A 27,551-nucleotide genomic window follows, 5' to 3' on the forward strand; every position below is an offset into this window, starting at 1 on the left:
CGGTTTGTGAATTCAAGCTCTGCATTGGGCTCCACACTGACAGTGCAGGGCGGGCTTGGGGTTCTCTCCTCTCTCTGCTCCTCCCCTACTTGCCCTCTCTGTCTCTCTCTCAAAATAAATAAATTAGCTTTAAAAAAAAGTAATGACTAAGTTAATAGTTTGATGAGGAGTGATACATAATATCAAAACCCCCTTACAAACTACTTATTAATTACAAAGGGGAAAAAAATAATTTCACAGTGCAGAAGCCAAGCAGATAGGAACTTAAGTGATCGAAGTTAATGTCACTGTAATGGTACAAATACAAATCACATGTCACTTGAATAGGATAAAATGAGAACACATCACCATCACTTCTGTGATATTCCTACCTACTCATGAAGATGAACCAGACAAACCCAAACTGAAGAACATTATGCAAAATGAATGGCCTGTAAACATTGAAAAGGTCATACTTATGATAGGATAGTCAAGGAAAGACCAAGAACTGTTCCAGATAGAACAAAACTAAGGAGACATGATAACTAAATGTGGTGTCTGTTTTGCAAGATCTGAATTTAAGACTGCCTCTTTTTCTTACAAAGTGCATGCTTGCAATAATTGATGGAACTTGAATAGACCCTGAGAATTGTATTATAGTAAAGTATCAATATTAATTTCCTGATTTTAATGGTTATATTGTGGTTATATAGGAGAATGTCTTACTTGATAGGAAATACACGCTGAAGTGTTGGAGATTAATGGGGCATAATGCCAGCCATTTACTTATTCTCAAATGGGAAAGGAAAGAAGGTTTCTTATGCTGTACTTGTACATTTTCTCTGAGATTGAGATTATTTATATGTATATTTATTTATGTATTTCATTGCTTTTGTGTTTTGAATATCCATGTGCAGCCAAGTTCCCCCAAAGCAGATTTTAGTGGGACCTATCACTAGGGAGAGGTGATTACTTTTGACCTGCTGCAATGAGAAGAGCTTGTTTTTATTCTTAATGACAATGCATAAAGTGCTCAAGAAGGTTGATGGGATGGATATCTTTGGCAGGTCACCATGCCCCAATCATAGAGGCTTAGCACTGCCACCCTAGTCAAACGCCATTCTACAGTATTTTCTAGAAGCAGGCATGCAAATGATGACCTAATGAGGGACACCAGTAATGCCTTCTTCCTCTGGAACTTTGTCATAGGCCTTGCAAATCATGTGATCAGAAGAGCTAATGATTTTAATTATTTAGTGTCAGTCCTACTAGGCATTCTTGTTTGGTTTCTCTTTTATTTAACAGACTTTTATTGAGCCCTACTATGTTACAGGTCCTGTACTAATCTTACAAATACAAAGACAAAAAAAAGGCCCCCACAGTTTCCACTGTGACCAAAGAGGGGGTCAGACGAGGAAGCAGATATTTACTCTCTAACGAAGGAGTGGGACACAGAGACTGACTGTCTCTTAGGAAGGCTTCACAAAGGAAGAGTGTATGAGCTTGGAATTAAAGGATAAGGTTACTCAAACTCACAACCTCAAGGTCAAGAGTTGCATGCTCTACCAACTGAACTCACCAGGCACCCCCAGATTTGTTGTTTTGATTGATTGCATTGGCAGCATAGCACGGTGGAGGACAGACAGGAAGACTGTGAGCATGGAGGCGGTTACAGAGAAAGGCATGAACTCAGGCAGTGGCAGAGGAGAGGAAGAGGAGGTGGTTTTGACTGATATAGAGTAACTTGTTTCAATAGTGCTTGATGACCAAATGGTAGAGGGACAAAGGCAGGATGAGCAGGGGGACTGAAGGGAAGGGAAGACATCTGGTTTGACTCCTTCAACCAATGCTCTGGTAGTGCTGCTCACCAAAACCATTCAGGAAGAGGAGGCATTTTGTGTGGAAAGATGTTAGGTGTGAGGTGTCTCATGGGGCAACCAATGGGGAATTCCAGTAAATAAGTATATACATGTCTAAGTGTGGAACTCAGATTGCATATCATTTAAGCAATAATTTTCTATATGCAAATAATTTTTTGGAAGTGAGTATTTCACGCCAGAAAATTGAAAATGTTGAGACACCCAAGGTATTTTTGCTGTGGGCTTGTGTTGGAAATTATGATCATCATGGATCACTTTGCATTGTTGGTTCAAAGCTACGAACAAACAATAAAGCTGGACAATACTGATACTATAATCCCACAGGATTGGAGAGACCCTAACACGAGACTAATTTTTCAGTGGAAACAGAACTAAGATGAATTACAGAATTCTCTGCTCCTTAGGCAACTGGGGTAATCTCAGTCCCCACCCCCCCCCCCTTTTTATTGTGTCCAGAAAAGTTCCTAAATTTGTCCAAGATAACCCAATTAACTAGAATTTTGACTTGTAGGTATTTTGTCCTCTCAAAAGGGAGAAAGTGAGCATGTGTTTTGGAAGTCTAAATTTAATGCTAGAGGTAGGGAATGGGGGTTTGCATAAACCTCATAAATATCTTCTCTAGCAACTCCATCACCTCCCATGAGCCTGATGGGTGGGACATGGTAACTGATACAGTAAACTGGAGGGTGAGAGTTGATTGGCATTGACATGACCCACAGTTTTACTGAGCAAACAATATGTGAAAAGTGGCCCCACCAGAAAACACACATGGGTTGCATAAGGAAGAGGAACCACCAGAGGATTCATGGAAGCCTAGAACACCATGCAAAGCCTGAAGCTAACTGGGAACTTGCAGCTGCTCCCAGGCCAGCCGGGCAAGGAGCTGTGAGGAATGAAGCTATTCTTTTTGGCAAAGAATACACTGTATCCTGTAAAGTCTCAGAAGCAGGGATGCAAACAACAACTGGAGTTTCCAGGAGTTCCATTCAGCTGGAAAGTACAGTGAGTACACAGAATCCAAAATGATTTCCATAGGTTGCGCTTAACATATTAAAATTAAGTAATTTTTGAAAACCACACTAAGAGTAACAACAGCAAAACAAACTGTTCAAGTGTAGATGAGAAAGATGTGGTCAGCTAGGAGCATGTATATAAAAGACTCAGGAGTTTTGATGATCTCAGTATGAGTGAGCCATGTACAATGAAGGAGCTGAATCTGGATTTGGGCTACATTCAGAGTATTCTGGTATTCAGGATGCAGGAGGTGACAGTTCTTTCCCACAGTATGTTGATAAAAAAGAGGATTCTATCCCCTGCCTCCCCACCGCTGGAAAATAATTTTTATTGAGATTCCACCAGCTGCACAATCAGCTGCTGACATTAAGCTCTTTCTTCCTTTGTAATTTGGTCTTTCTTAAGTGGTCCTATGAAAGCTGTATTTTCCACCGCCATCTGGAATCAGCCATGACCAAGCTTGGTGGTGGAGGTGGTGTCAATGAATTTACAGTCAGTCTTCTCCAAGGTCCGCCATTTAGTCTGCACCAACAAGGACTCGTGGAGAGTAAGCACTGGCTTCTTGGTTCCTACTGCACAGCCTTTCAGCGTGATGACATCATTGGTCACTTCACTGTAGTGGACAGAGCCACCCAGAGGGTTGATGCTCTTGTCAGACAGATCATAGTCGGTAGAAGCATTTTTCTTGATGAGCTTGCCATCCTACGTGAGGTAGCCCTGGCCAATCTTGTAGATCTTCTTGTTGATCTCAGTGCGGTGATGGTAACCTTTCTGCCCAGCCCGAGCCACAGAGAAGGCCATTTGAGTCGGATGCCATGCCCCAATACGGGCAACCTTACACAGCCTCCCGTGGGTTTTGCAGGGTAGCTCATTGGTATGCCAGTGGCTGGTGACCTCTTTGTAGCCTTTGCCCTTTGTGATACCAATGACATCTATCATCTTATCCTGCCCAAACACTTGGTTCACAGGCATCTGCTGCTGTAGCGTCTCATGGGCCCAGGCCACCTTCTTGGCCACAGTGCCTCCATTCACCTGATCTCCGTAAGGCAGGCCTTCTGGTGTAGAGGAAGCAGGTGCATCTGAGTGTGGGCGATGACACAGATCACCTTGGCAGTACTTCTTCCTGCTGTTGACGTCCTTCTCTAGCTGCTTCTTGCCATCATCTTCCTGCCACTTCTTTCAGTATTTGGTGAAGGCCTTTTTCTTAGACTTAGGCCAGTTCTTATAGAAGCACCTTTTGCATTCATCACTGATGTGCTCATGGCAATGATGGTCTTAAAGGCACAGAGGCCTCCAGGGGTCTCCACACAGTCCATGTTGCCCACAACCGCTGTGGGTGGCGTCTCCACAATGGCCACAGCCTCCACAACATCCTTCTTTCTTCACCTTGGATCTTGGCCTATGGACCTCTCATACTATGTGAGCCATGACAGCCTTGTATCCCAGGAAGGCAGGGAGGTGGCCAGGCTTGGAAGAGTCATACTTGGGGAAGCTCTTCACCTTCCCAGTGGTTCTGGCGGCTACATTTCCAAGGCAGGAAGCCCAAGGACCCATGCCTGGGAGCAGAGAAGTTCCTGTGAGACATTCCACCACCAGACGCTGACAATAGAGCAGGATTTGATGTTTAAATTACATACATGGCTAATATTTACTAAATGCTTACTATATATCAGCTTCTGGGCTAAATGCTTCACATGATTACCTCCACACAACAAGCCTTGGGTCCTGTGCTGTTAGTGCCTCCCTCCCACCCAGTGTGTGTAGATAAGGGCAGTATCATTCCGTGGGGTTGGACCTATGTGTAGTCTGGCTAGGGAAAGATCTGGCTCTGTGTGACCAAACTCTGAGCTGGGAACAGATTCCTGACAGTCCATTACTGAAAAAGAGCGGGCCTGAAGGATACAGGTTGCTGGGTTGAGAGGATTGAGGAAATCTAACACATGAGAAATTGCTGGAAGAACACTGTTCTACAAGAAAAAGAGTGGAGTGGTTGAAGTACCTGAGTCAGAGAAGAGGAATGAGATCATGCAGCACAGCCTGAGAAATCAGTTAGAATCGGCTACTCAGAAGAATGGCTCAATTGGTTGAGCATCCAACTCTCGATTTCGGCTCAGGTTGTGATCTCATGGTTCGTGGGTTTGAGCCCCACTGACGGTGCAGAGCCTGCTTGGGATTCTCTCTCTCTCCCTCGCTCTCTGCCCTTCTGTCCCCTTCAAAATAATAATAATAATAATAATAATAATAATAATAATAGGGGATATAGATCGGTCTATTTAAAAATAAATGTTCTATATAAAATTATTATGGGTGTCCCAAAATGGAACTGGCTGCCATGTGAGGCACCAACTTCCCACCTCTTTAGGTATTCCAGCAGGAAGCAAATGCTCATCTAATGGGAAGAGGTCCAGGGACCCTCAACACAAAAGCAGATGAGGGTCTGGAATTACTCTTTTTTGCTGCTCTCACAGAGTACATTTTTTAAACCAGTGAAAATATATCTACATGACAGTATTCTGTAATCTGGCACTTTACCTAGTGAAGAGAAAAGCTCAGGTCAGGTCTGAAATAGCAGGAAATACTAATAGTAGTTGAATATAGGAAAATTCAATGATGGCAGAGAAAATGGAGTGCAAAAAAATTTAATGGTTCTTTTCAGAAGAAAACAGGAAGTTAACACCTGATTTATAGCATGTAAATGATGATCTTGTATTTCCATTGGTACTTTGGCAAAAATGCCTTGATAAAAATATTTTTAAAAATGATTTTATGACATTGTAAAATAGTTTCTTAAGAACGAAGTTAAATAAGGGATTTCTAGGGGCCCCTGGGTGGCTCAGTAGGTTCAGCATCCGACTTCGATTCAGGTCGTGATCTCACGGTTCATGGGTTTGAGCTCCACGTCCAGCTCTGTACTGAAAGCTCAGAGCCTGGAGCTCTGTGTCTTCTTCTCTCTCTGTCCCTCCCCCACTAGTACTCTGTCTCTCTCTCAAAAATAAACATTAAGAAAATTAAAAAAAAAAAAAATAAGAGACTTGTACCAACTTCTTTTTAAAAGATTTAGCAGAGCCTTCATTTAATGATATATTAGGATAACATATAACATCACACAGATTCTAGAGCTGGCCTTTGGCTCTCTTTGCCTTACTAATCCTTGAGCAAACAAAAACCTCATGACTAGCGGTAGTATTTCCACTTCTCAGCAAACTTTCTTGAAAGAGCAGATATTGATAAGAACAGCACTTAACCATTTTACTGCCCATTGTAAATTAACAAAAGTAAATTAGCAATTAAAACTCAGCATTTGCAAAGTTGGCAAGCATTCTTTTTTTTTTTTTTTAATCTTTTTTGTCTTCTCCTAGAAGTCTGGTGGCAGAAAGGTAGCATTATTCTGATTATCAATGTAAACTAATAATGAAATTAATCAATCTTGAGTATTCTTTCATGTATACTTGTTTAGAAGTAAGAACAATTCTGTAAGTCATAAAGTTTTTTGTAATTCCAAGTTTGGTCTCAAAGCAAAGATAACCCTGCGGTCAAATTTGAGAAGAGTTAAGAATTTGGTTCATAACTAGTCATCTCAAAAATTGAGAGTGAAATTTCAGTGTTCAACTCACTCAGAGATTGCTTGTGTAAACTCAAAACCAACGAAAGCATAAGAATATTTTGTCAAGTGTGGTGGTTTTAAAGACACGTCCACAGATTCTTTAAAACTCCTCCCTTCAAGGGGTGTAGCTTATTTTTCTTGCCTTGAATGTGAGCTAATGTTGGATACCCACTTTCTTTTTGGGTCAATAGCATTCACAGAACCAGATTGGGAGACCAGTCACTGGCACCATGAAACTAGCTCACTGTTGAATGGGGGACACTTTCTGGCTGTGGGATGGTGTCAGTAAAGGAGGAAATCATCCTCACAGTAGAGGGGGAAGTTCAGAGTGCAATGCTGGACACAGGGAGGTTCCAACCCAGACTGGAAGTCAGGAGAAGACTGCTGGAGGTGTTTACATGTGCTATCTCTGTGAATACACATCCCCATTCTTAATTTCTGACCCAGACCTGTCTTTTGATTCCACGCCCCAAAACCAATTGCCTCCTTGACTCTTCCACTTCAGTGTTTCATAAACACCTCAAACTTAACATGTTCAAAAAAAAGTTTTTGGAGTCTAAGCCTGCTCTTTACCCAAGCTTCCCTTTTCATAAAATGGCCCACTTAGGACTTTTGGCCAAGAACCTGGAGATAGCCTTTATTCCTTCCTTTCCAGAACATCCACATCCAAATCGCTGGCAGGTCATGCCAGTCCCCACTGTGAAATGTACCAGATCTATCCAACAATTTTTCTTCTCTTTCTCTAGTAGAGACATTGCCTTTGCTGCCACGGGGAAGCAGAATGAGGAGCACCCTTGAGGGTCAGCACAAAGTCTGCTTGGGATAGACTGAGTGTGAGGAGAGAGACGAGAGTAGAGGTAGCCCAGTGAGAGTCATAATCCCCCCAAATGTATCTGGTTTAGAGATATAGATGCTTATTATGTACATACCTTAAAAAATATACAAGCTAATATATTTCATTAATTGTAATATCGACAAATGGTAGCCAGAAAATTATTATGCCAAGAATATTAATACTTACCTAAATTAATTGGGAATGTAAGAAAGCATAGTGGTTAAGAGGTGTGCTCTGTTGTCAACATCAGTAACAGTCCCATCTCTGCACTTACATAGCTGTGCACCCTGTGAAAGTTGCTCTGCCTTTTGGAGTATCAGTTTCTTTATCTGTCAAATCGTATTCTTCTACCTACTCATGGTGTTGTACAGAGTAAATGCAATGGTCTATGCAAGATGCTTATTAGCACATGCAAAGAGCTCCATGTTGTTAATTATCATCAACATCGGCATTGTCCTTCACTTCAAAAACATCTTCCTATATGAGAGAAAGAAACTACTAGCTTCTTGGAGAAGAAACTACTCCATTATCTAAGAATTATGAGTTGCCTTTAAAGGTGATTCCAGCTCAGATATATAACATTCTGTCATGCAGGGCTAATTTAACTCAAATTTTTTTTCTGATAACATTTTTTGATAAAACTTTTTTGGGGATGAGAACTGTAGGCATTCTGACTAAATTTACACAGATGTCCACAAAAGACTACAATTACCTCATAAGCCAAAATCACTCCCCACCCCCAAGTAGGATATTTGGATGAGCTGATGTTCCTAGCTTTAAGTATGCAGACCTCAGTAACAGCTGAGGCACAACCAAGAGCAAAAAAATGTAGTAGTAGAAAGATTAGACACCTGTTTGTGACAGTGGTCAAAGGCTTCTTTTTCATACATTTTGGGGACTGCATAAGTGGGGGAGCTGACCTGTGGTAAATGACGTGACCATGCGACTGGAATATTCTGTACCAAAGCAAATAAACTGTACAAACATCGGTAGTGGAGGCAACAGACGATACTCATTCTGAGAAGAGCTTCCCATTTTGTAGCTTTGTGCTGTCGGAACACTCTAGGAGTTATAATTAACTGCTAATGTTCTTCTTCGCTCCTAATTCTGTAGGGTATTCTACCCTTTGTCTCTTTCCTAGATCTTCTCCTTTACATACAAACTCTCCTTTTCTTCTCCTGGGCAAAAAATAAACTAGATACCAGGAGGGAGTATGTATTTTATCAAGAAGACATATAACAGATTTGAAAATTAATTTTCTTATCAATTTTGTCCCAGATATTTTTCTGACCCTTGTAGAAATTTGAACGTTCATAAATATGACTGTCAGGAAATAGTTAAAAATTCCTCTCCATTTATTTAGGCAAGAAGAGTGGTTATCCAGTAAGTGGCAGCAAACAGCTTATAGATTCATCTTTTCTGATTTCCTAACTCTAAGATTCTTATGAATGAAGCAGAATCACTGATAGAGCAAATGGAAATAAACTTGAAAGTAGAGGATGCATATGATGACTCTCCTAAGAAGCAAATATGAATCTGCCTCTGCGTCTTCTCCAAGAAGTTTTTCAGAGCAATAGAGTGTACTGATGCATGAGCACTCAAAGACACCATAAGGCATTTTCTGCATGACTTAATTCTTTTTCAGACATAAAGAACAGATTCTGATGATTTACTACTATCATTTTAAATTCAGAGCACTGCATTGCTAACATTGAGGAGTTGCAGACTACTTGTTTAAAGGATAATGAAAAGTGAAAAATGCTATATGATTGTCATGGTCACTCTTAAGTCCCAAGATTTTTCAGAACAGTCCCAGTTTCAAAAATTCTACCTTGTTATCCTTTAATTACACTCCTTTTGGGGCGCCTGGGTAGCTCAGTTGGTTGAGTGTATGACTTCGGCTCAGGTCATGATCTCATGGTTCTTGCTTCAAGCCCCAAGTCAAGCTCTGTACTGACAGCTCAGAGCCGGGAGCCTGCTTCTTATTCTGTGTCTCCCTGTCTCTCTGCCCCTCCCCCACTCATGCTCTGTCTCTCTCTCCCTCTCTCTCTCAAAAATAAGTAAACATTAAAAAAGATATCTGTAATTACACTCCTTTTTATCAGTCAGACTGTGCATCAGATTTGGCAAATATGTTTTTAAAAGTTCATTGTTATTCTTAGTGCATTTAATAGTTTCCAGAATCAAAGAAATTGTTTTTAAAATATTACATAAATTTGGGGGCACCTGAGTCACTCACTTGGTTGAGTGTCCAGCTCTTGATTTACACTCAGGCCATGAACTTGCTGTTTGTGGGATCGAGCCCTGTGTCAGGCTCTGTGCTGACAGCCCAGAGCCTGCTTGGGATTCTCTCTCTCCCTCTCTCTCTGCCTCTTCCTCATTTGCATGCATGCACATGCACATGTGCTCTCTCACTCTCAAAATAAATACACTTTTAAAAATATATATAAATTAAAAAAATTATCTTAAGAAAAGTAAAATTCCATTCTTACACATTATGGGAAAGCAGCCTGAACAGCTTAGCTCTTGGGCACAGACTGATGATTACTTGAGCAATTTCCATATTATTGCAGTGGGACTTTATGATTGCCAATTCCATCAGCATAACATGCAGAGGCACAGAAGTATTTTTGAAGGGCATGTGAGAAGTAGCATTTTAGTGTAACGCGCTTGCTGTTGCTGTTTCTTAGAATCTGAAAGAAACTCTTAAGGAAGTTCTGGAATGTACATGATACAAAGTTGCTAATCAGGAACAGTATGATACTTAGATTACTCTTGATTCTAATGGCCATGAGGTCACATGGAGAAAAAATGCCTTTAGATGAAAAAGGGTCAAAATTTTAATTTGAAATTCATACCTTGCTGAAAACTGATTTGGATTAAAAGCGAAGCTTCAGAGAGTCTCTGTAGAGGTAGAAGTCATGAAACAATTTGAAAAATTTTATCAATTTCAAAATGCTTTTAAACTAATTTTATCAATTCCAAATGCTTTTGAAAAGAGGTGGTTTAGCATACAGAAATGCTACTTCCTTATTTATATTAAACTTACTAAAGAGTTCAAAGCTTATTAGGTGTATTCTGCAAGGATGGTCAATATTTTATTATATATTTTGCAAGTTATGGTGATATCATTTTGAGGATCATCCTTGTGTTTTTCAGTTATTGTTCAGAACTAATATTTACCTGTCATGAAGTACTTTGCATCATCACATATCTGTTATCTGGCGACTTAAACTCACTTTCCTATTTATTCTATATAAAGTGACTTGCACAAAACTTCTCCACTCCATTCATCCTTTTTCTTCCCTAAAGGCTGAGGGCTTATTACTATGACATGGTTTGTACACTGAAGAGGTCAAAGGTACCGGCTGATGAGCTGGAATGTTTTTCCCTTACCAGAAATTTTCCTTCCCTTCCAAGGCAATGGCAAGATTCAGAGACAATTCTGGGTGGGTTATTTGAAGTTTCACCCTTATTTATTTTAACAAAAATGCAATGCTCACCGTGGTAAAGTGGGAAGACCAGGGGTTATATTCATACAAATCAGGGTTTGAATTCTTGTTCTGTTGCTTACTGCTTATGAACTATATTCAAAGTAAGTCTAAGACTCAGTTTTGATATCAATGGTATGGGGACAGTACAAAGCTCATACGATTTTTCAAAGATAATATATATCTAAAGCAATGAGCTTTAGTATCTGGCTCATAGTAGGCTCTGAGTAAATGTTAGCTAATTTGGTTGAATAATAAATAATTATAAGTGGAAGAAGTACAACACAAAAGAGAATATTGAAGTAAGAAGGCGTCTTTTGTGCCTACATTGTATGCTATAGTAGCAAAAGTATGAGATTTAATGGCTAACCTGTCTTCATCAGATTTCCCAACCAACTGAACATTATTTTTCTGATCTGTGAAAATGAGCATTATTATATTGCCTCATGGAGTTATACTAATAGTTAGGCTCATAGTGCGAATATTAGATCTTAGTTCCGCTTGTCTTCCTTCTCCTTTGATACTCTTTTTATGGCATATTCTCCACCCACTCCTTTTTGGACAAAGACTAACCTATAAGTTAATGTCACTCTCAAAACGTTTGAAGACTGAGAGAGAGAAACCAAACTTGAACCAACTTAGGTTTCCAGTGGGAGAAATCCATTTTTATTGACAATAACATACCTATATGACCCGTGGGTCTACACTCCTAGGCAGGGGAACTGAGGGCTTTAAAGTGAATGAGTCAGAGATGCCTACATGAGCTCAGTAAAAAGATACAGCTCTTCTGATTTGCTGACTGCAGCTCATTCATTCAACTGATATATATATATATATTTTTTAACGTTTATTTATTTTTGGGACAGAGAGAGACAGAGCATGAACGGGGGAGGGGCAGAGAGAGAGGGAGACACAGAATCGGAAACAGGCTCCAGGCTCTGAGCCATCAGCCCAGAGCCTGACGCGGGGCTCGAACTCACGGACCGCGAGATCGTGACCTGGCTGAAGTCGGACGCTTAACCGACTGCGCCACCCAGGCGCCCCTCAACTGATATTTTATTAACTGCCTACTATGTACAGGCATCATACTAAGTGCTAGTCATATAACTATGAATAGAACAGCTCTCACCAAGAGAGGCATGTGAGACAAATTATTATAGCAATGTGATAAGTAGTATAACCCATTTATTTATTGGAGAGGCATTGCTGAGTTCCTGTGGAATACCAGGCACCCTTCTAGTGCTGTAGATAGTGTTTTTTTCTTTTTTCTTTTTTTTCAACTGGTTGAGGGCTGATCCAAAGAGGGCATGGATCGAGGAGGCAACGGAAATGTAGAATGACTTACGCAAAGGGGAGATGGTGAGGGGGTTACCTAAAGATCCGTTGTAAAAGATTGAAATGAGAGACCCGTGGGGCGTCTAGATGGCTCAGTTAAGCGTTGGACTTCAGCTCAGGTCACAGTCTCGTGAGTTCAAGCCCCGTGTCCGGCTCTGTGCTGGCAACTCAGAGTCTGGAGCCTGCTTGAGATTCTGTGTCTCCCTCTCTCCGCCCCTCCTCTGCTCACGCGCTGGCTCTCTCTCTCAAAAATAAACTGAAAAAAAAAATGTTTTTTGAAGATTGAAATGAGACCTGTACTCTTTTTTATATTTAATGGTGCTATAAGCAGATAGTGTTCTTAAGCAGACAGTGGGACAAAGTAGTTGAAATTTGGGCTGTACATGATTTTTCTGGGCAACAATACGAACTGGGATGCATAACATTATTTACAAAAGTACCGTGCAACGTATTCCACAAGTTAATAGCTGTTGTGCTACCAGAGAGGATGCAGTGCTCACTGAGCTCTAAGTAGAGAATAATTATATAAATTTTGCACCTGTCAGGATGCCCTGGGAGCTCTAAAAGATGCACAGGTTTGCAAATGTAATAAGGTTAGACCCCTCTAGAGGGCCATCATATCAAAACTTGGAAGGACATGTGTATTTTCGAAAATAATTTTTAGGTCAGAGAAAGAGATAATAGACGTGGCCTAAAGTGTTGATATGGCAAGAGCTCACTGTGTCTGTTTTGAGGACATCATCTAAGCCATCTAACCCTGCTTCTTCAATAATTAATCATATTTCTGGGAGAGACTGAAAATCCCAGCGAATGTGTATGGCTACTTCCAGCCTAGAGAGGTCGGTTTACTTAGTGACAGGATTTATTGGATTTTAAAATGTTTTCCTTCTTGTAATTTTTCTGACCCAGAAATATGCTTTTTATTTCAGCAGCTCTCAAAACAGCTGAATAAATGACAGTTTCCAAACAATCACCGTTAACTGTAAATCAAAATGTTATGTTTCCTCAGTTAATGCTAAGATTCTTCAGTTTGTTTTCCTTCTCTCACCAGTGAAGTATAATCCACCACCAGAATGATGATTAAAGGCATTCTACCAAAAATATTTACTCCATTCTGTGGCAAACACTTGTCATTTCCAACTTCAGTACAACAGCCCTTGCTTAAGTGTCGTGGTGCTGCTACATGAAATAGAGGCATCTGGAATTTATTCTCTTATTCTCCTTCTAATTATAGCTTAATTTATCAACCACACATTTTTAAAATGGTTATTCTTAGTAGCATTCTCCATTACAAAACACACCAGAAGTATTCATTTCAAAATGATATTGTTTTTACTCTTCTGAGGGGTAGATATCACACTTGTTTCTGTATAATTTTTTTATGTATACTCAACTGTATAATTTCTCAAGTTTTCCAAAATTATCTCCCTACCCCCAAGTCTCCAACCTTAATAAAAATCTCACCCTCTCAGTGCCAGTCTCTCTGCTACATGGCAGACCTGGTCATGACCTTTAGAACTAGAGGTGACCTTGGAGATCATTAGTTCAGTGGTTGTCAAACTGCAGCATACAAGACTCTCTTTGGGGTGCTCTACTCTGGGAGTAGAGTCTAGGAATGTACTTTTTTTTTCTTCAAAGCACCCCAGGGGTGCCTGGGTGGCTCAGTCCATTAAGCATCCCAACTTCTGCTTGGGTCATGATCTCACCTCTCTTGAGTTCAAGCCCCACATTTGGATCTCTGCTGTCAGTGCAGAGCCTGCTTCAGTTCCTGTCTCCCTCTCTCAATGCCCCTCCCCAGCTCGTGCTTTCTCTCTGTCTCAAAAATAAATAAAACATCAAAAAAAAATTAAAAAAAAAAGCACCCCAAGTAGTTGTGAGCCACACATCAAAAAATACCCTTAATTACTCTCAACTCTTCTATAGGTAAGGATGCGGAGGGTAGAAAGTATGGCTTGCCCAGGATCTTTGGTGATCTAATTAATGTAATTGTCATCAAAGTGTTTCCACAGCTGTTCTTGACATCCCTCTAACTTATATTCTAAAAGAACAGGGATCAAAACGTGGTTGCCTTCTAATGAAAAGCTTCTATTCTTGCCTTAAGGGGTCAGGGTGGGGTTGGAAAGTTGTGAAAAAGCACATGCTATTGCTCTACAAAGTAATCAAATGTGGGCATCATCCAAAAGCAACAACCACAGGGGCTGACTCTTGATTTTGGTTCAGGTCATGATCTCACGTTCATGAGCTCGAGCCCTGTGTATGGCTGTGCACTCACTGCACAGAGTCTGCTTTGGATCCTCTGTATCCCTCTTTCTGGCCCTCCCCCACCCTTGTACACACTCTGTCTCTCTCTCAAAAATAAATAAACTTAAAAAAAATTGTTTTTAAAGCAACGACCATAAAAGTGTGTATAATATTTCCATGTGGCCCCTTTAACAGTATTTGGGGACAGAAAATAGACACTGAATGAATGAATGAGTACATGGTGAATACATGAATGAGTGGCCAGTGAGTCAGGATGGAAGACATTCAGGTAGAGTGGTGACGTGTCTCAGAGTGCCTGAAAAGTCCCCATTGTGGTCACTAATAGTCAAAACCTCTGTCAGGTAGCAGGAAGAGGAAGTCCTCTGTAGAATAGGATAAGCTTGTACAATTCTATTATTTTAGTAGTTTATTTTTTGTCCCTTGTAGATAGTTGAAAAGTATTGCAGATTTAAGTAGCTTAGGTATAGTATTGGGTTATAATTTAGAAGGTTTTATTTAGGTTATGTTTAGAAAAAAGTTTCTCTTTATTTTCTTACCTTCTTTGGGAGGTGGAGAGGTATTGGTGTGGGACTCTTTCACTCTTTTTAACTAGTTAACTTTTGCTGATGAAGAGGTTACTTCAGTGTGTTTGGCTTTTTAATCTATTCTGTTATTCATCTGTAGTTTTGCTTCTAGTCAAAATGGAAACCAATTGTAGTTTGTCATCCTTTAATGCTGGGAGATGACAGGAAGCTGGGTTTTATTTGTTTTTCTCTTTGAAGTGATACAGCTGAGTGAGCAGACCTGTTTCATTTTAACCAGAAGTTTTGCTTTACCTCATAGAAATAGCTACTTCATTGAGAACTGGTGGCCTGCTGGGCTTGACTTCTGCAAACTTATCAGAGGAGAAGATGGATAGGTAATGGACGTTTCCAGAAAATTATGGAAGAGCCACAGCAGTGACTCCAGAAATCCAGTTTGATTGCATATTTATAAAACAGAGCAGACCTAACCAAACCATGCTCTGTGAGCCATATGGGCCCAAGGCCTCCCTCACGTCTTTAATCCTAATTTACGTTCTCTACAACTATAAATGAAAGAGACAACACTAACAAAAATAAAATAACCCACAGAGGCTTTGTGAAGGCTGCTCCGGACAGCACCATATCCTTTGAAACCACAGCCTCTATGCCATTGACAACCAAGAGAGGGACAAGGTCTGAGTAGAGCAGGGTGGAGGGAGCTGCTACAAAGTGGAGAGTACGGGCACAGAACTTACCACAGATTTGCATCTTTATGTAAAATTGTCTCATTTGTTATGTTGACTCTTTTTTTTTTCCCCCATAAGGCTCCTGGACTGTAACTAAAACTACATTTCTAAATCCAAAGCCTTTGCTTTCTGGAGTGTGGCGTCTACTCTATTCTGTAAATAAATGAAATTCTGGGTCTCTTGCCAGATTTCCACATCAGCCTATAGAATACACTTATGAAAATAATTCTGATATAGGAATTGTAATGTTTAATTATCTGGAAAACAAAATTACAGGATATACACAGGATCTCCTGGGAATAGAGTGGTGGAGGGAGAATAAGCATGAGGATTTGTGTGCTATCCTACGCTTAACAACAAAGACCTCAAACATTTCCATCAGTGACCTAAGAAAATGAGTATTAGGAAGGGGCGGCTGGGTGGCTCAGTCCGTTGAGCGTCCAGCTTGGCTCAGGTAATCATGATCTCACAGTCGTGAGATCAAGCCCAGAGTCAGGCTCTGTGCTGAGTGTGGAGCCTGCTTGCAATTCTCTGTCTCCCTCTCTCTCTGCCCCTTCCCCACTTGTGTGCACTCGTTCGTGTTTTCTCTGTTTTTCTCTCAATTAAAAAAAGAATATTAGGAAAAATACCTTCTTTCTGCATGTGAAGCACCTTAGTAACCTTTCTAAAATGTAGTCCTTAAGGCACCATCCTACTTGTTGCCTGTCATTAGTTGCCCGTCTGTAGCTCCCCGTTGCTTACAGAGCTAAATCTGACCTCGTTAGCATGGTGTTCAAGGCCCTTTATGTTTAACTGTCTTTCCAGTCTCTTCTTTGCTATTCTTACTTATTTGCACTCACCTAATTGAGCTAATACTTAATATATAATGAAATGCACGAAACTTAAGTGTACAATGAGTTCTGAAAAATGTGTCTATGTAATCAACCTTCCTGTCAAAATATAGAACATTCCATCACCCCACAAGTTGATGCCCATTCCACATGCTCTAATTTCCATCTCCACAGTTTAGTTTTGCCTGTTCTTACACTTACTATAAATGGAATCATACACTGTGTACTCAATCATGCCTGACTTCTATTTTATTCTGTGTATCAATACTTCACTTTTTTTAAGTTGCTGCAGAATAAATATCATGTTGTATAAATATATCACAATTTGTTTATCCATTCTTCTTTTGATGGGTGTTTGAGTTGTTTCCATGTTTTGGCTAATAAGGATAAAGCTACTAGGAACATTCTTATACAGGTCTTTCAGTGCACATTTGTTTCTACTTCCCTTGGCTAAACAAACACATAGGAGTAGAATTTCTAGGTTTCTTTTATAAGGAATTGCCAAATAGTTTTTCAAAATGTTTCTACCACTGTAATGCCCATCAGCAATGTATGACAGTTCCAGGTATTGTACATCCTCACCAGTACTTAGTGTTGTCAGTTTTTAAAATTTTAGTTACTCTATAGGATACAATGGAATCTATTTGTGGTTTTATTTGGCCTTTCTCTGATGACTAATAATGTTGATCATCTTTTCATGTCTTTCTTGACGATTTGTCATCTTCTGCGAAGTGCCTGTTTCAGTCTTGAGTGTTTATTTATTGGGTTGTCTCTTTATTATTGATTTGTAATTCTTTATATGTTCTGGTAACAAGACTTTTGTTAGTCTTTGGTTAGTTGCCTTTTCATTTACTCATGAAGAGCAGACCTTTAAAATTTAAATTTTTTATGAAGTTAGTTTTCTTTTATGTTTAGTGCTTTCTTGGTACTTTTTCTAAAAAAAGAAAAAAAATCTGCCTGCTGAAGTTTGCAGAAATATTCTCCTATGTTTTCTTCTGGAAACTCTATAAGTTTCAGCTTTAACATTTAGGACTAAGATTCATCTCGAATTAGCTTCAATATGTAGTATGACATAGGGATCATACTCCAATTGTTTTTACATATTTATTCAGTTATTCCAGAATCATTTGTTGAGAAGATATTATTTTCCCATTGAAAAAGTACATTTATGAAAATCTATTGACCATATAAGTGTGGGTCTATTTCTGGACTCTATTCTGTTTCACTGATCTATAGAACTATCTTTGTCTATGCCAGTAACACCACCCTATCTTGATTACTGCCTTATATTGTAACTTTATATTAAGTCCTGAAATATAATTGTATGAATTCTCCAACATTCTTCTTTACCTTCAAGATTATTTTGGCTATTTTTTTAATTTAATTTCATTTTTTTACTTTTTTTTTTTTTTTTTTTTTTTTTGAGAGAGAGCATGTACAAGTTGGAGGGACAGAAGGAGAGGGAGAGAGAGAATCATAAGCAGGCTCTCACAACTGTGAGATCATGACCTGAGCCTAAATCAAACAAGAGTGGGATGTTTAACTGACTGAGCCACCCCGGTTTTGGATATTTTACATCTTTTGCCTATCTGTTTAAACTGTAGAAAAAACTTATTGGGGCACTTGGGTGGCTCAGTCAGTTACACATCAGCTCTTGGTTTTGGCTCAGGTCATGATCTCATGGTTCATGAGTTCGAGCCCTGAGTAGGGCTCTGTGCTGACAGTGCATGCTCTCTGCCCCTCACCCACTCAAAATAAATAAACTTAAAAAAAAAGTTTTTAAAGAAAAAACTTATCAATTTTACAGTAAATCCTTTTGGGATTGTGACTGGGAATACATAGATTCTATATATCAATGTTGGGGGTGACTTTTGTTTTCAAGTTTATGTTTTTGTTTTTGTTTTTGAGAGAGAGAGCAAAGGAGGGGCAGAGAGAGAGGGAGAGATTGAGATTCCAAGCAGGCTCCTTCCTCACTGTCAGCAGAGAGCCCAACTCAGGGCTTGAACTCGGGAACTGTAAGATCGTGATCTAAGCCAAAACCAAGAGCCAGATGCTTAACTGACTGAGCCACCCAGGAGACCTGGGAGTTGACATTTTTAACCATACTGAGTTATTCAATACAGTAATAAAATTTATCTTTCCATTCATTTAGTTCTTCAACTTCTCTCAGCAGTGTTTTAATAGTTTTCATTGTACAAGACTTGTCTATAGTTTGTTAAATTTATCCTTAAGTAATTAATATTCTTTGATGCTATTATATAAGTTAGTGCTACTATAAATACAATTTTAAGTACTTTCAATTTACAATTGTGCACATAGTGCATAGCAACACACATATTTGTGTATTGACTATCCTGCTAACTTGCTAAACTTATTTATGAGCTCTAACAGCTTTTGGTAAACTCTTTAGGATTTTCTATGTGCATGATTATGTTAATGTATGAAGAAATACAGGGTTTTTTTCCTTTCATTTCTATGTATAGTCATTTATTTCTTTGTTTGTATTATTTCACTAACTAGCATGTCTCATGTAATCTTGAATAAAAGTGGTAAGACTGAACATCCTTCTTTGCCTTGTTCTTGATGTTAAAAGGAGAGAATTCAGTTTTTCAGTAGAAGGTATAATAGCTAACAACGATCTTTATCAGATTCAGGGAATTCCTTTCTATTATTTTGCTAAGAATTTTTATCATGAATGGATATTAGATTTTGTAAAACACTTTTTCTGCATCTATTGAGATATGCATATAGTTTTTCTCCTTTATTCTGCTAACATAGTAGATTGCATTGATTTTTCAAAAGCAGATTCCTATAGCAAACCCAACTTGGTCATGATGTCTTATCTTTTCAGTATATTTCTAGATGTGATTTGCTTATGTTTTCTTAAGAATTTTTGCATCTGGATTCATGGGGAATGTTTGCTCGTCATTTTCTTTTCTTGTAAAGCATTTGGCGTTGTAGGTTAATTCTGGCCTCAGAAAATGAGTCGGGACGTGTTCCCTCATCCTCTATGTGTGGATTGGAATTGTTTTACCCCCACTTTTTTTCCTAAATGTTTCATAAAATTAACCAGAAATCATTGGGACCTGGAGTGGGTTTGGGAGGGAGGTTATTGTTTTTTTCTTTATAGGAATTTTACTGAGGTGAAACTCATGTGGGGAGATTTTTAATAGTATATTAAATGTCTTTGATATAGAATTATACAAAAATTTCTCCTTGTATCAGTCTTTATAAATTGCCTTTTTTAGTACATTTGTCCCTTTCACCTAAACTGTTAATTTATTGGAATTACAGTGATACTCCCTGTTTTACGTCTGATATTGGCAATTTGTATCTTCTTTTTTTCATGTTCAAACTTTCTAGGTATTTATGAGTTTTATTAATTTTGTCAAAGAATCAATTTTGGCTTTGGTAATGGTCTCTACTTATGTTTACTATTTTTAGTTTCTGCTTTAATATTATTTCCTTTTTTTCTATCTTAAATTTAATTTCTTTTTGTTTTCCATGTTTCTTAATATAGATACTTAGATCACTGATCTTTTATTATCTCCTTAAATTTTTTTTAATGTTTATTTACTTTTGAGAGAGAGAGAGAGAGAGAGAGAGAGAGAGAGAGAGAGAGAAAGACAACGTGTGAGTGGAGGAAGGGCAGAGAGAGAAGGAGACACAGAATGCGAAGCAGGTTCCAGGCTCTGAGCTGTCAGCTTAGAGCCCGACACGGGGCTCGAACTCACTGACCGTGAGATGATGACCTGAGCCGAAGTCGGACACTTAACTGACTGAGCCACCCAGACACCCCTAAAACTTTAATATCTTCTAACATAAGCATTTCAAGCTACAAATTTTGTTCTAAACACTGCTTTAACTATAAAACACAGATTTTGTTAGCTTGTGTTTTCATCATTCAGTTCAGAATAGTTTATGACATTCTTTGTGATTCCTTTTCTGACCAAGATGTTATTTGAAGTGTGCTATTTAATTTCCACATATTTGAGACTCTCTTGGATTTCTTATCATGACAGATTTCTAATTCGCTTTTAAAACTATGTAAGATTTCAGTCTTTTGATATTAACTGAGACGGTGTTTATGGCCTAGCATATGGCTTATTGTGGTGCATGCTCTGTGAATGTGTATTCTCCATACAGAACATGTATTCTGTGGTTGTTGGAGGTAGTCGTCTATACATGTCTACTAGGTTAAGGTGGTTGAAAGTGTTGTTAAGATTTTCCATATCCATACTAATATTTTTATTTATTGTTCTATCATTTACTAAGAGGTTGGTGGCAAAATCTCCAACTGCCATTGTTTGTCTGTTTCTTTTAGTTTATATATACTGAAGGTTTATCATTCGGTAATCCATACTTACTATTGTAATGTCCTCTTAATAAATTGGTCCTTTTATCATTTTGAAATATCCTTCCTAGTTTCTAGTGTGACTCCTCATCTTATAGTCTACTGTATTTGGTATTAATATAACCATACCAATTTTTAGACTTAATGTGCATCTTCCATAAACAGTAGATGGTTGGGTCTTGCTTTTTAACCCAGGGTATAAATATCTTCCTGTTAATTGGAGTGTTTAGTCCACTCACAAAAATGTAATTATTGCTAAGGTTGAGTTTAGGTTTTTAATTTTGCTACTTGTCTTCTTTTTTTTCTTCTAAGCTTATTTATTTTTGAGAGAGACAGAGAGCGCGAGTGGGGGAGGGACAGAGAGAGAAAATCCCAAGGAGGCTCTGCAGGGTCAGTGCAGAGCCTGATGTGGGGCTCAAACTCATGAAACTGTGAGATCATGACCTGAGTAGAAATCAAGAGTCGGACGCTCAACTGACTGAGCCACTCAGGCGCCCCTTTACTGCTTGTCTTCTATCTGTTCCATCTGTTCTCCATTTCCCCGTTTCTCCTCTCCTGTCTTCTTTTGTATTCATCGGGTCATTTTTGATAAAAATCATTTCTCTGTTGGCTTACTATATCGGTGCCTTTTTTTGTTGTTGGGTTACAAGACACATCCTTACCTTATTAGAATCTACTTTGAGTTAATATAGTACCACTTCACGTAAAACGTAAGCTCCTTGAAACAGTCTTCTTTGCACTAATTTGAATCTATACACATTATAATTCCCACAGAATGGCATTACAATTTCTGCTTTAACCACTCATGTCTTTTAACGACATTAAAAGGAGAAAAAATATATGATATTTTTATTTGCCCACATAATGAAAATTTTTAGTGCTCTTGACTTTTTTATCTGAGATCCAGATTTTCTTCTCATAACATTTTATTCAAGCTTAAGAACTTCCTTTGGCATTTCTTGTAACAAAGTCTGAATTTGAGTGGCATTTATACAGGGATTGGGGGACTCTTCCCCTGTGACTCCCTCATCTCTGAGATAACCTCTACAATTTCCAAAGTACTCTAGCAGCTTTGAATTCTGCCAGCTGACATCTCGAGCCAAGTAGGCTTGCACTGCAGTCATGTAGACTGGGAAATACCTCACGGAAATGCCACATAAACTTGAGTCTCACACAGAAGGTCCCATCTTTCAGTGGTTTAATCCCTTCCCGGGTCTGCCCACTTTTAATTGCTCTCCAGTGTCTTCAAATAGTTGGTTTTTGTATTTTGTACACGTTATTTGTGGGAAGGCTAGTTTAGTACAAGCTACTCTGCCAGTAGAGGAACTTACCCTTCACCTATAACTCTATAGTAGGGGTCAGGAAACTTTTTTTTTTGTAAAGGGCAGGTTAATATTTTAGGCTCTGTAGCCCAAAAGACAAAATTGATGATATTATGTACATATTTGTAGAAAGAGAGATAAAACAAATTTCCTCAAAATTTTATTAATGATATCTAAAAAACAGTAATAATAAGTGAGTACAATTTTGTCTACTAATGAGAAGAATGGAACGGGGGGGGTAATAACATTTTGCTTGATTGGGCATTCCCTATTACTAAAATTGATTGCAATTTTTCATCTGTTGATGCTACTCTATAATGAGATTTTATGGATTGTGTCTTTGAAATGTCTTTTGCAGATAGATATTGCCAAATACTGTTATTAATCCATTAGCATACACTTTTAATCAAACATATTTATTGCTTAGAAGACATTTAAAGAATTCTATTAGATTCTTTTCTTAATATTTGCCTTTCAACAATGTTATTACATTGCAAATTAATCACTTCTTTTTTTTAAATTTTTTTAAACATTTATTTTATTTTATTTTTTTCAATATGTGAAGTTTATTGTCAAATTGGTTTCCATACAACACCCAGTGCTCATCCCAAAAGATGCCCTCCTCAATACCCATCACCCACCCTCCCCTCCCTTCCACCCCCCCATCAACCCTCAGTTTGTTCTCAGTTTTTAAGAGTCTCTTATGCTTTGGCTCTCTTCCACTCTAACCTCTTTTTTTTTTTTTTCCTTCCCCTCCCCCATGGGTTTCTGTTAAGTTTCTCAGGATCCATATAAGAGTGAAACCATATGGTATCTGTCTTTCTCTGTATGGCTTATTTCACTTAGCATAACACTCTCCAGTTCCATCCACGTTGCTACAAAGGGCCATATTTCATTCTTTCTCATTGCCACATAGTACTCCGTTGTGTATATAAACCACAATTTCTTTATCCATTCATCAGTTGATGGACATTTAGGCTCTTTCCATAATTGGGCTATTGTTGAGAGTGCTGCTATAAACATTGGGGTGCAAGTGCCCCTATGCATCAGTACTCCTGTATCCCTTGGGTAAATTCCTAGCAGTGCTATTGCTGGGTCATAGGGCAGGTCTATTTTTAATTTTTTGAGGAATCTCCACACTGTTTTCCAGAGTGGCTTCACCAGCAAATTAATCACTTCTAATTGAAGTATAGAAGCTCCTCAATTGCACAGGTAAATTGATACTGAAATATGGAAATTTCCTTTGGATCTTACACTGAGATGCAAAAAAATGCTACTGGTTTTAGAACGTGGAAGATATACCCTGTGTAGACTTATGTAGAAATAGAGATCTTTCTTCTTGTTTCACTTTTTATAACATGGGAAGTGTATAAATAACTTGACATTATTTACTATTTAAACAATATTGTCTTCAAAAAGACTCTTCTGCAATATAGGTTTCACATAAGAAAACTCTTTTAACTTGTAATTTTAGGTTCATTTTATTAAGAAACATCATCAGATTTGAAGCAAAATCTATTACAAAGCCATTTGGTGTTCAATAATAGTAGTTGGGCAGGGGGCACCTGGGTGGCTCAGTCAGTTAAGCATCCAACTTCGGCTCAGGTCATGATCTCACAGTTCATGGGTTCGAGCACCACGTCGGGCTCTGAGCTGACAGCTCAGACAGAATCTTGCTAAGGATTCTGGGTCTCCATCTCTCTCTCTGCCCCTACCCTGCTTGTGTTCTCTCTCTCTCTCAAAAATAAATAAACATTAAAAAAAAAAAAACAACTAGTAGTTGAGGATGGTTCTCATTCAGGAAAAAAAAAATAAGTTTATCCCTAAATTTTAAAAAATCACAATAAAATTTTACTGTTAAGCCTTTGAACTGATGTGTAATTAGGCAAGTCAAGATGTTCAGATTCTATTTCTGACAAAAGTTCATGGAACCAACAATTGTTAAGTTCTTAAAAGCAATTGAAGTTCACTGTTGACATTACTGTTTCAGTAGCCCACAATAGATTCACAGACTTTCTGCAAAATAGTTGCCGATGGAACAATACAATGAACAACCTTACCATTTTACAAAACTGTGTAAATTTTTCCAACTGAGCATTTTTCTGCTGCACACGTATTTTTACCACCATCAGCTGTAACACATCATGGTAGATTCCAGTTCAGCTTATACTGAATTAGCATTTTCTCAATTACCTTGCCTATCCTTTTTCTAGGCCTACTTTTCATAGAGGCTAATCCTTCAGTCATTTCAAACGTGGCCTGGCTCCTTGAATAACCAATCATTAAGGAGTATGAGTAACATCTGCCAACTCATCAAGAGCCAAGGGAAATAATTTAAAATCATTTGCCTTGTTTTTAAATTGGTTGTTGACCTTGTTCCTCATGCTCTCAACTCTGCAAGCAACTGCTCTCACAGAAAGGCTAATAGTCTTAAACATGTTTTTGTTTTTTGTTTTTTGTTTTTTTGTGTAAGTGCACATTTCGTTAAATGCTGGAATCAAGCACAATTTAATTAATTCATATTGGTAGATGGCTTTCTGCTTGAATAACAAATCACTTGGAAAGTTACTTAATTGCAGCCTCATTTTCATTTTTTATTTTGTGCAGAAATTTTGCTGTGATGAGACACTCTGTTTTAAATTAAAATTCTCTATTTTTTTCTCTTACTTTCCTGTGAGTTGGAATGCTGAGACAAGGGTTTAGCCTAGTAACATCAATGTGTAGTATATTCTTTCAGTGCAGCCATTGTGTGGTCACATAATAAATGCAGTGCTTTGACACATAGTAACAAAATAATCCACCCTCCATTTTGCCTTGGAACATACCATTTGAGGGGTGCCTGGGTGGCTCAGTCGGTTAAGTGTCCAACTTCAGCTCAGGTCATGATCTCACGGTTCGTGGGTTCAAGCCCCACCTCAGGCTCTGTGCTGACAGCTCAGAGCCTGGAGCCTGCTTCAGATTCTGTGTGTCCCTCTCTTTCTGTCCCTCCTCTGCTTGTGCTGTCTCACTCTGTCTCTCAAAAATAAATAAATGTAAAAAACAACAACAAAAAAAAGCCATAACACTTGAAACCTACTTTTCTCTTCTTTTCTTGTTTTGACGTGGTAGGTACGCACCAGTAATAAACCTAAATGTTTTGGTATAGTGATGTGTGTGGCACTCAGAAAGCTATGGAGTTAAAATAGCATCCATGTGATTTATTGTGCACTGAGCAGCAGTGAGAATGCCACATATATTCTGTTTCAAGTACTCAGCTCTGCAGCTGTGGCACAAAAACAACCATATACAATGTGCAAACACATGAGTGTGTCTGTGTTCCAGTAAGACTTTACTTGCAAATATTGGAATTTGAACCTCGTATAGTTTGTTATGTGTCACAAAGTATTCTTCTTTTGATTGTTTGTCAAACACTTCCTCATGTTGTAAAAATCATTTTTAGTTCACAGGCCGTTGGCTATTTTTGGCCTGTGGGTCATGGTTTGCCAACCCCTGCTCTGTAGTAATCCTGAATCATTTGCAGTCTTCCTTATCCTTTTCCCATTATTCCATACCTCCAGGCCTTTGCACATACTCAGCCTTTCCCACTGGAATGCTCCTCCTGTCTGTATCTTGATGTCATTTTCTAAAACACTGACAAATTGTCACCTGCTGGATTTTTTTTTTATATGGTTCAATAGCTGTACGTTGTATGATTTTGCTATTGCATAGCTAAGTCCAGAAAGAACCTATAAGAGAGTGAAAGCCTAGGGGCGCCTGGGTGACTCAGTCAGTTAAGCGGCCGACATTGGCTCAGGTCATGATCTCGCGGTCTGTGAGTTTGAGCCCCGCGTCGGGCTCTGTGCTGACAGCTCAGAGCCTGAAGCCTGTTTCAGATTCTCTTTCTAACCCTTCCCTGTTCATGCTCTGTCTCTCCCTGTCTCAAAAATAAATAAAACGTTAAAAAAAAAATTAAAAAAAAGAGTGAAAGTCTATTAACTTCACTCTTTCCTGAATCACATAAAAACAACCTGTTGTTCTGTTTTGCTTTTGGGTAATTAACTAGAAACTGTCCTGAGAGGGAGTGTGAGGTTTTCAGGATCAGACACAAAGTGCAGAAAAATATCATTTACACCAAAAGATGATGATGAAGATTAAGTAAGATAGGGAATGAACATCCTCAGCATAGAGAAGGCTGGTAGTCTGAAAATGTTGCATTTTAAGAGCAAACTGGTAACAGCATATGTGCACCACCACACACAAAATCCAGCTTCTGGGCACTAAATCTACATAGATTTTTTTATGCCAGTATCAGCTTTATCTACCAGTTATATCTCTTTGTGATTCCATTTCTTTTTCTGTGAATAATAGGTAATTTTCAAAATTATTTAGCTTTATTGGAATGTTTTAAAAAATACTTGGAAAGAGGAGCATTTCCTTTAAGAACCTATGTTGTCAACTAATTTTGTTGCAGATTTATGGTAGGTTATAGAATGTAGAGATTTGCAAAGAACGTTGTTAAAGTTTTTGTCGTGTTGGAAGACACTGGTCCGTGGACTGCCACCAGCTCTTAACACCTCTCATAGTGTAGAATGAAGAACCAGGAAATTAGAAGAACTGAGAGGACTGTCACACCAAGAAGCACAAGAAGGATCTCCTGGTATCCATGAGAGGAAGCTTGATTTTTTTTGGCTGAATACAAAAAAACAAAAACAAAAAACACCTCACATCCTCAAAAAGGGAACAAGATTGAGTTGTAGCTAAAATAATAAAGTTAAATTAGGTGAAGTGGTTGACACTTCCTCCTCAAGCCTTCCCTGATCTCACCTCACCCACCTCCCTGCCAGAGCATTACTGCCTCTGTGCCTCCACCTTTACCATATATGTGGCTCAGGCAAACTACTTTGAAAACATGACTACCCTCCTTTGCATTTACTTTTTTACATTCCTGCCTCCCAGGACTGCAGCAAGCCACAGCTGGGTTTGAATCACAGCTCCACCACTTAACTCTTGAATAACTGGAGCCACGTCTTCTAACTCTGTGTGCCCAGCAGCTAACACAGATCTAATAAATACTTATGGAAGAGAGAAATAAAAGACTGGACGGAAGGCATGAAAAAATTAGGGAAGACAGCTAAATGGAAATCTTTTATGCTGATGGGCAGGCCTTGTGTCTTCCACAGCATGTCTTACTCTCACTGCTGCTGCCACACACACGCAGGTTCCAAACAGTGCATATTACTAAGTTCTGGCTCAAGAAAGGAAAAGTCAAGGTTCAGTTATGACCAGTGGCAATTAATGATAGATAGTGTATTGTGAGAGAAGGCAGTAGTCTAGATAGAGGGGTGTGTGTGTGTGTGTGTGTGTGTGTGTGTATTTGTTTTCATGACATGTTGTCTTCTGGTTTTATATACAAAGGA

At 38.7% G+C, this 27,551-nt stretch overlaps 1 long non-coding RNA gene and 1 pseudogene across 1 annotated transcript in view; one reads left to right on the top strand and one right to left on the bottom strand.

Annotated features, from left to right (window-relative positions):
- LOC121038078 (uncharacterized) overlaps positions 1 to 27,551 on the top strand; it is a 199,188-nt gene that overhangs the window by 60,124 nt on the left and 111,513 nt on the right. The window lies entirely within an intron of this gene.
- LOC121038076 (60S ribosomal protein L3-like) lies at positions 3,187 to 4,638 on the bottom strand (annotated as a pseudogene).

The sequence above is a fragment of the Herpailurus yagouaroundi genome, unplaced genomic scaffold, assembly GCF_014898765.1.
Source record: "Herpailurus yagouaroundi ecotype Mexico unplaced genomic scaffold, PumYag 165, whole genome shotgun sequence".
NCBI classification, from domain to species: Eukaryota; Metazoa; Chordata; class Mammalia; order Carnivora; family Felidae; genus Herpailurus; species Herpailurus yagouaroundi.